General features: G+C 27.5%; 1 non-coding gene across 1 annotated transcript; it reads right to left on the reverse strand.

The window, feature by feature from the left end:
* Positions 1 to 10,378: 10,378 nt before the first annotated feature.
* On the reverse strand, positions 10,379 to 10,451 carry Trnar-ucu. Its single transcript has one exon. It is a non-coding gene; the product is annotated as a tRNA-Arg (tRNA).
* Positions 10,452 to 10,686: the final 235 nt, after the last annotated feature.

Consider the following 10,686-nt stretch of genomic DNA (forward strand, 5'->3'; position numbering starts at 1 on the left):
CGTATACAAATACAATTTGCACAATGCAGACAATTGTATATAGTCTAGCATTACATATTTAATGCTTTAACAGTTGTATAATTCATATACTACACATTTTATAGTTCACGAATTATTTAAGTTTAAGATGTTCTTTGATGAATAGTTAAAAAGATATTATTAGTATTTTGCTTCAAGTAATTGTTAAAATAAAATAGATAAAATAGTTACTACGACTGGTAAAAATACAGACAAATTGAAAAGTAAACTAAACTTTAATTACTTTATTGATTCATTTGGCTGGAAAGTAATTATTTATTAATGCAAATTTTAAAATATTAAATGTCAGAATTGAAAGAAAAATTTAAGAGATAATTTGATCATTTTTACTAAGAAATTTCTCATCAATAAAGGAAATAGAACACGAAAACGGAACGAATGTTCTATTTACTATTCTGTATCATGTTAAAAGATACTAATTTCGATAAAGAAAAGAAAATATATAATATTCTTCAACCGAATTGAAAATTATTTATTCAGTTTATATATAGTTTACAAAAGAAAATAAATTTTTTTAAAGTGAAAAAAAGTAAAACAAAAAAATGCAACGTAATCTCTATCATAGTAAAATTGCATTTTATAATTGTACAATTTATTTCGTTTTGTTCTGAATATCAAAAACGCGAGGAATACAACGGGGAATCTACAAAAACTAACTTCAAACAAACACAACGTAATTTAAATGTTAAACATTCAAAGAAGAAAACAAACACGATAAGAATCTCTACATTTTCTTGCAGATTTTTATCGTTTTTCTTCTTTTTTTCCTATTTAAATTTCCTTTGAAGGTTGATTAATTCAAAGAATAAGAAATTTTATTAATTGCTTTACTTCAAAGATATATAATATATCAGTTTTCTATTTTTTCTCTTTTTTGGCGGAAAACTTTTTATTTCTACTAATAAGAAAAATTAAATAAAAGTAAAATTTCTTTAGAAGAAAATCCAATTTTATTTTATTTTTAAATTTAAAACAATTAACGTTTTTTTAATGCTTAAATTTTGATTTATGTCTCTATTTATGTGACACATACGCTCATACACAATACATAAATACATAACACATATATCTATACACATATAAATATAGCCTATATATCTGTGTGTATATTTATACGTTTATATATAAGTTATAGGTGTGTGCAGGACCTGTCATATAGGAATCAGCAGGGCCATTTGATAAATCTCGCATTAAACATTCGTTAAAAATGATTTATTCCATTGTATTTTAGAAATATATTGATATATATTAAGGAAAAAAAAACTTCTTTATTTTTGTCAAATCAGTTTTTAAAACTGTAATATCATTTTTAAGTACTGATTTTAAATATTGTGGGGCTTTAGATAGGTAAGTGAACGGAGTTCTCTCGCCCCCTTAAGGACTCTGCGTGCTTGTATGTATGTTTGCATATATTATCAAAAAAAAAAAAACTTTTTCATTCTTAACTTTCTACCAGGAGTTTAATTTTCGCCATTTCAGCATTTCTTGACTGGTTGAAAAGAAAGGAGAATCGTTTCAGGTATGCAGATTTACAGAATTGTTTGCTTTTGTTTCTTTCAATATGTCAAGGTTNCAGAATAAAGAGAAAAATATGTGAAAAACGTCAGCGTTGATTAAATTAAACGAATCGTTGGACTGTTTCGAAAATTTCTCTACGAATTTAAGAGATGATTAAGAGGGATCCATTATTCTATTAAAAACGTTGGAATTTAATAAGATTTTTAATTTTATTAAAAGTGACTACTACTAGAAACGATGACAGGACTCTTTCACGAATCAAGTTACACGTAGAAAGAGTTAAATTTTTATGAGGCGAGGTGTTTGAATTTTTTAAAAGGCATCACACTCCAAGAATCGTATTAATAAAACTCGATATCTAAATTTAGAAGTATCTATCGGATTTCTTGCATACGTCTCTGTAAATGGAGTAAATGTCAGTTTTGGTAGTGAAAGGCACACGATGTCCATCACGGGATCGGTTCACCTGAGCCTACTACCATCTGGGACCTACAGACGTATGGACGGGTTTTCAATAATTCAATTCTTGGTGACGTCTGTCTTGGTGGGAGAAAATCAAATAACCACCATTACTAGGCTGTGGCAGTCATCTACCGCTACGTCTGGGTGTGCGGGAGGTCTTCAACGAATCCTGAATGGTTTGAATGTTGTGAATGTTTCATGTTTCAATTTGGTGTGGAACTCTTGCACGTGCCAAAGAAGAGGGCAAAGTCTGGATGCCCTTCTCTTATTTGGGAAGCTGTTGCCAGACTATGTCGATTTTTATTACTTTCCATTGCTTAGTGTCGCTACGTGAAACTCTAAATAAAACGACGATTTTTCTGCACTCGATTTATATCCCGCCATTTTGATAAAAGTCCAGAGTCGATTACAGTTTTAAATTTACACCTTGTAAATACGTTATTTCACTCGTTACCAATGGAGAAAATTTATCAATCGATTGAATTATTGTCATTTTTTAAATATCGTAACCAAGTTTAAAATTAGAAAATAATAGATTTATTCCGAATTCCGCCACCATTTAAATTGTTTTACGTCTTGTATAATAAATTAATTAAATTTATGTTCTACATTCGATTAATAATTAATTTCACAATCATTTTTCGGGATTCAAAGTCATTCGGAGTCATTTTTATAATAATTAATTTATGTTATATGTTTTCTCCGTTCATGAGGAAGCGGGATCATTTTTCAGGATTAAAGTCATTCCAGGATATTTTTTATAATTAACAAATTAAATTTATGTTGTATATTATGTTCTAATTAAATTTATACGTGTTATTAATTTCAAGGTCAATTTTGAAGATTCAAAATGTTTTTTATTATAAACCAATTAAATTTATGTTCTATATTCGATTAATAATTAATTTTAGGATCACTTTTCGGGATTCTAAGTCATTCGGAGTCATTTTTATGCTAATTAATTTAATTTATGTTCTGTATTCTCTTCGTTAATTCAGAAGCATGAAGAATCGAAGTCATTTTTTAGGATTAGAGTCATTCAACAATCTTTTTCTTTATAATATATTGATTAAATTTACGTTCTATATTCGATTAATTATTAATTTTAGAATCATTTTTCATATCAGAGTAATTCAGGATGGTTTATATAATAATTAATTTATGTTTTACGTTAAATTCAGGATCAGGAAGAATATTGTTAATTTCTTACTTTATGTATAACTTTTATAGTATCGATTATAGGCCAAATAATCGATTATTCATTATGATCGTTCGAATGAAACAATTAAATTCGCATCAATCAACTTCGATCCAAGAAAAAAGATAGAAGAAGAACAATCGAGCACGCTGTAATGTAACTCCATAAATTTCTTTATTATTAACAGCAGGTTCTTAAATTAATTAAGCTATTTATTTTCTTAAAAATTTATATTAATTTTGATATATGATTTTTATAAAAAGGAAAGAATATTCGGAGTTTATATTCTAGAATCTTATACGAAAATATGAAGAAGAAATCTGAAAAGGAACGAGTGCATGTGAAGTGTTTTTCAAACTCTTCCAATTTGTTTTTGAAAAGGTAACAAGATGCAACCGGAAAGATATAGAAAAAGTTTTAAAAAAAAGAGCCCGAAGGAAAGAAGTTTGCAACTTCTTTGACGAAGAACAGCGACACTTTAATTGTATTAGAAACATCCCAATGGTTGCGCATGTGGAACAGCAATTTTTAGTTGATATTCAACGTTAACAACAATTCCACTCGGTCTTAACCTGAGGCAAGGTGTTATAATTAGTTGGCAGAAGGTGTGAGTTGCTTCTGTCAATAGCACTCCCCCGGGACTAGCAGGGATGGAGTGTGAAATAGGTACTCTTGTGAAATACGAGGTTTGGAAGCTCTCTTCACACTTTACATTCAACTTCCCACTTGTAACACCTCGAAGTGAGTATAGGGAGTTGGCAAAGGTCGTTTCTTTGACTCTGGCACGTAATCCTCAAGGGGGAAAAATACGAAAAATTTGTGATTAACGTATAACTTTTAAATATTTTTCACTAGAATAGAAGCTAAAATAGTTCCCACTGTTGTTCTATTTTAATTCGTTTAAAGAATAGAATAGAAAAAGGAAAAACTTAATCTTTTTTAACACAAATTTCTCCTTTAAAAAAAAAAAAAATAGAAAATTCTTAGTACATTAAGTAATTTATTAATACAACTTTCACGTGTAGATATAAACTATATTTAGCATTTCGTCTTCTCACAGTTTTGGTAATATATTTAGAAAGTTTTATTTATAAAATTTAACGAATTCGAATAAGAAGGTGTAAGAGAGAGAAAAGAAAAAAGAAGCACTAAAAATGTCGAAATTCTATAAGAGGAAAATGCTTCTTAAAATATATCTCGAAGATATTTAATTGGTATTTTACGGTGGAAATAAAGTTTATTAAAAATGTAGATTTTATCAGAATATTAAATAAATTTTATATAAAATTAAAGAATGTTTCTAAGAATTTCTTCTTTTTAATCAATTTTTATGTTTCAGTTCAGTTACGTTTGGGTTACATTAAACCAGTGACAGTTTTAGGTCGTTGGTAGCACGTGTGGACTCTCCAGGTCCTTTTTATATAAGTTTATATAATATAAAGTTTACTGACACGGGGAATTTAGGTTTTGCTAGGATCTCGCTCTTCTAGTAGCCTCAGATTTGTTCTATCTTAAAGATTTAGAATCCTTTGCTAATTAAGATTCTAGACTTTATATCTAATATATGAAGTAACGTATAATGCAAGTTTTATATTATTTAAATGTAAATAAAAAGTCTTCTAGAGTCAACACTTGCCTAGGGCCTCGCACAACCCAAAATTTTCTCTGGTAAAACCCGTATCACACAATACTTCATATTTTACAAGGTTTAATATCCTAGTTAGTAGAGAATTCCGAGTTCCTGATCAAAACCGAATATCGACAAACCTGCATTTATTTAGGCGTGTTCAACACCCTAAAAGCGAGAGGCCTTAGGCAAAAGTTTAAATTATCTTACTTAAAATCGCCACTGAATTAAGCATAGAAACAACTATGTTCAACATAGCAACTATGCTTCTGTTAAGCTGCATTCTACACTTACACATTTCTAATTAAAGAAACTATTCATTTTATTTAAATAATTTTAAATATCCTTCATAAATATTTAAATAATAAAACATAAATTACTTAATATACCATAATATAATAACTATAAAGTAGAATTATAAGTTTATTTCAAGAATAATAAACAATTTTTACGAGTTAAGTATACAATTATCTAATTACAAAGAATAATTTTTGAAGAAAATATTCTTATATATATATTTCCTTACAAGATAGGTTAAGCTTTTCTTTTTCGCCCTCCCTTCTAACATGTAACAAGACGTAGTTTTTTCCTGCTGGAGGCATTTTCATGTATTTGTAAGGGGAATAAATCAGTTATGTAAGTCTCGATATAAACAGAATGCCAATCTTTATTACTTTATATAATAGTAATAATGATAGATGACGTCGATGTCAGCATACAAAATTGTATATCCCATAGCGGATGATATCATCCAGTTGGTAACATAGCACATGCCATGCTAATGAGCAGAAAGTTCTCCCCCTCTCAAGACTACGAAAAACGAATTATAAATATTTATAGAAAGGGAGAGAGAGATGATACAAAGTCAAAGAAGGAACAGATACTGAAATATGGCACACACGTATATACATTAGCATTATATTGAAAGTAAATCAAACTAATATTTTAATATAATTATTATACAGTAGATAAGGATCGAATGATTATATACTTTATCAAAATTGGAAAAAAGGTACGAGACAATTTGATTATTCTCTTCCTGCATAGTTATTATTTTATTTTATTTTTTAAAATTATTTTACATACGCCATTATTTTTTCTTCCTATACTACAAGTTTAAGATGTATCATTACTTTTAAAAAAGGAATATTTTTAGAGAAAATTTGAATGATAAAAGTGGTTTTAAAAATTTATTAAAGATTAAAAACGTTTTTAATATGTTTAAAGTAAAATATAATTAACAGGAAATCATAAAACAATTTTTATTTCCGAAGTTTTAAGACCACCTACACTTTAAAAAGGGATTTTTATAAAGTATTTTCAATGCTAATTAGAAGTAAAATTAGTTTAAAAGAGTTCATTAAAGAGCAAAGACGTTATTAATGTTATTTAAAATAAAACTAGAATTACTACTAATAATAATAGCAATATAAAATAAACGGGAAATTCTATAAATCTCTCATTATCGTAAAGACTTTTGAAGAATGACAAAGGATACCCAGAATTAAAACGTAACTACCCTTTTAAACAGGGATTTTAGGGAAAGAATTGAATAATTATTAGGTAAAAATATAATTCGCAGGAATTTATTAGAGTTAAAAATATTGTTAAATGCTAATAAGTCGATGTCGACTCAATAGATAGTTCTGAACTGTATTCGATTTTCGGTCAAGCGGCTGGCCATTGACAGAGCAGGATCCGTATAAAGGTATAATTAACAGGAAATTTTATATAATTCTCGTTATTCGATAGATGATATTTGACGAGTGACAAAAGATTCTCCGAATTTAAGCAATATCTTCATTTTTAAAGCGGGATTCTAGGGGAAAAGCAGATAATAAATTGGGTATAAATATAATTGAAAAGAATTCGGCTTGAATTGTGTTCGCGCTGTACCGCAGACTGTTGATAGGATAGTACCAACATAAAAAGTAACGACGTATTTAATAAAATAATAACAATAATTAACGGAAGATATAGAATAAACAGGAAATACTACTAAAAAGTTTTCATTGTGTATAAACTTTTAAAGAATGACAAATAATACCTCGAATTTAAGATGCATTCCCATTTTAAAAAAGGAATTTTCATAAAAAAATCGAATGATAATTAGAAGTAAAAGTAGCTTAAAAAAACGTATTAAAAAGTAAAAACACGAATAGTGTATTTAAAATAACGTATAATTAACAAAATAAATAAATAAACAAAAAATTCTATAAAAGGTTTATAACGTTCAGGCTTTTGAAGAATGATAAAGGATGTACTCCCGCTTTAAAAAAAGTATTTTAAGGATAAAAGAATGATAATTAGAAGTAAATATAATTCAAAATAATTTGTTGAATAGTAAAAAACGTTAATAATGTATATAAAATAAAGGATAATTAACAAGAAATTCTAACTTTTTTTATTATTATTAGCCTATACAAGCTTCTGAAGAGCGATAAAGATTACCTCGCATTTAAGAAGATTTTGATTTTAAATTCGAAATAATACTGTATACATTTATCATAAAAACAGGAAACTATATTTGACAACATATCAATAAAGCTATAAAGATGTTTTAATGTTGAGCAGTAAAGGAGAATACACATGTTGTTAAATAAACTGAAAAATAACACATTAAAATAATTTTATTTACCAAAAAAATCAAATATACAAATAATATTTTAACCCAATTATAATATTTGAATTTTTATTACATCATGCAACAGGTTAAAAAATAGGGAAAGTATCAATTATAGTACATGCGATTTACTCATTACAGTTGCCAAATTGAAATTCGATAAGCACTAATGGTTTTGTATATCATTTTACTAAATCAATATAAATTTGTGCTCGTTTCTATTATTGGAATGCGCTTATATTTCGATAAACATATGTTATATCTTTACTGATGAGTTGTCATTTTAAAGAAGGATTTTTGATATTAAAAAACGGTAAACAACACTTCATGTACTTGTTTTTCCGAGTACATTCATCATGTTTATCGTTACAGAAATTGTTGTATTTGATACTTTATATGGAAAAAACAAATAAAGTAACTATAGGAATGCGTTTGCGTGTTTAAAATATTTAAACGTTATCGAATATTTATGAAAATCAAAAATGTGTGGTATTATTCAAACGTAGAGAGAGAAAATTGTGTAAGAAATTTGTTGTGTAAGATAGAGGAAGGTTTCTTCTTCTTTTGTTTTTTTTTTCTTTATAAAACAATACACAAAAAAATCTTGTATGATTTTCCATTGACAAGTCCCCACATCTAAGCAGAAGCTGACAATTTGAACGTGAAAATTTCGGTTATTAAAGGTAAGGTTGATTGAATCCATAAATTATTCTTGATCATTATCCCGACTTACTCTTCTTCGTGAGTAATGAAACTTGACACTTCCATTTTCCTGATGAATAAATCTTTTATTAGACGACAAAGAAGAAATAAATACCTCATTTCCAAGCGTCATGTTGTTTTTTGAAAAAAAAAGAAAAAAACTTAGAAGAAAACTAAAAAGGGGGAAAAAATCATTTTTATCAAGGACAAACTGCTCTTGGGAAATTCTCAATGGATAAGAGCCCGTTCAAATTACAACTGGATTTTTCTCTTGGATAACAACTAACATTTTATTTGTCGCTGTTTGAAATCTTTCTTTCATATATATATATAAAACACTTAATTTTTGTTTAAGATTCGAAATGGTATGGCGAGGAAATGCCCTAGTTGTTCACAAAGCGATAATTTGGCAAAAATCCACATTACCGAAAGCAAAATCTTGAACATAAAGATTTCGTCGTCCTTCTTATTAAACGAAACTCAATATATTATACAACATATGTAAAAACACTAAAAATTGCGAGAAAATTAAACTTTTAAATAAGGATGAATTTTATGGTAAATTTCTGTTTGCCACAATGTTACGCATTTTGTAACGTTATTGTTGCCAATATGTATCATTAAAGCAAGAGAATCACCAACTAAACTATATTCCGTCCGATTGCATCTACTTTGCCGAATTATCGATGTTACGCGTTACCATGGTGATAGCTAAACAATACAGTCCGACAGATGTCGCTAGAGTCGTTTACCGTCTTCATTCTTCGATTTAAAAAAAATTTATATGGAATCAGTCACGTGATCAATCGATCCTTCTTTAATTGAAGGAACCTTTCACGATAAATTATTACAATTATTTTTTTCAAGAATTATAAATATATAAAATTACTTTTATAAAATATTAATTTTTTCCTTTATGCACATATTTANTAGTTATATTATTTTTAATCTTTATAGGAACACAAATCGATAAAAAGAAATTCAGCAAAATATACAAGAAAATTTCTCGAATTCAACATATTACAATACAACTAGCAGAAAATTCAAGAGAAATCTGGCTTAGATATAAAAAGAATTATTCAGTAGAAAGTAATAGTTGGGGTGATTTTCAAAGTCATCGTAAAATTCTAGGTCTAATAACAATAGGTATATATTTTATTAAACTTTATGCATAATAATAACTTGGATATTATTTACAGAAAAATATATTTTTTCTCTCTGTTCTTATCGGCCAAGAAAACTAGTCCCTGGCTCAAACAAGCGGATATAACTTTTAGAATATTCAAAATTCAAAACGAAAATGTTGATTGATTTGCATTAGAATCGAAGAAATCTTGTATAAAAATTCATCCTTTTTTTTCAAATTTATAAAAAAGTTTTTTGATCTCCTGAATTTTTCAACTTTAATAAGTCCTTCTATTTAAATATTGTTCATTTATATGTGTATATGAAAACACTCCTTGTACATTTTATTAGATTCAAAAATACTTTAATTTTTAAGTAAAATTAAATTTATAACTCCCTGTATCTGAATAAATACAAGAATTTATTAAACTACCGTTTTGATATGTATAAACATGGCTCCTTGCAGATGATATGTATTTATGCCAAGGAGTAAGCTGTAAATGAATTCTAGATAAGTATTTATTTTAAATTAAATGAATAACATATGCGTAATTCGAGTGATTTATTATCGAGAACTGGATGACGACAGGAAACCGTAACTTTACTAATTTATGATTATGTTTACATAAATTTTGTTTATATTATATCCTCTTTGAGAATTTCGCATGTATTGTGTGACGTGGTTTGTTACCGATATTCATCTCCATACATTGATAACACTATTTCGAGAATAGTGTTGAAAGATATGCATTATGTGTATCGAAACTTTTTTTACTGTTTAAGTATATACAGACAACTGACATTGTAAGATAAATGGGTAAATACTTACATATAAATAGGCACATAATACTGTTCTATTCTCTTATAACCTATATACAGTGTATATATATATATTTAAAAGTATAAAAGCACGCAATAACAATAAAGTGTAGGGGTACACATTGTTGATTCTCTGTACAGTTTGCATATGGAACAATTTAGAGTACTTAATATATAATTAAGCATTAATAAAGTGTATGGGCACATAATAATTTTGTTTGCATACATTTATAAATGTATTATTGACGAATTTAAATTAAAAAATCATCCCTGCCGGGATTCGAACCCGGGACCTTTGGATTAGAAGTCCAACGCGCTATCCACTGCGCTACAGGGACTTAGCCGCGTGTAATTATAATTGTACACATTAATATTGAGTCATAGCAAACAAATATTAATAATAACATAATTTATAACGTATAATAATTATTATAGAACGATTTCGAGCACTTAACCAGACCAATAGCATCATTTCTAGACACAGTTTATCTATAAATACTATATATAAACAATTTGATTGCATAATAAAGAAAGCAGAAAAATTGCAAAAACAAGTATAATATAATAATTATG

Source organism: Centruroides sculpturatus, unplaced genomic scaffold, assembly GCF_000671375.1.
Source record: "Centruroides sculpturatus isolate CEXI.00-Female unplaced genomic scaffold, Cexi_2.0 scaffold1052, whole genome shotgun sequence".
Taxonomy (NCBI): Eukaryota; Metazoa; Arthropoda; class Arachnida; order Scorpiones; family Buthidae; genus Centruroides; species Centruroides sculpturatus.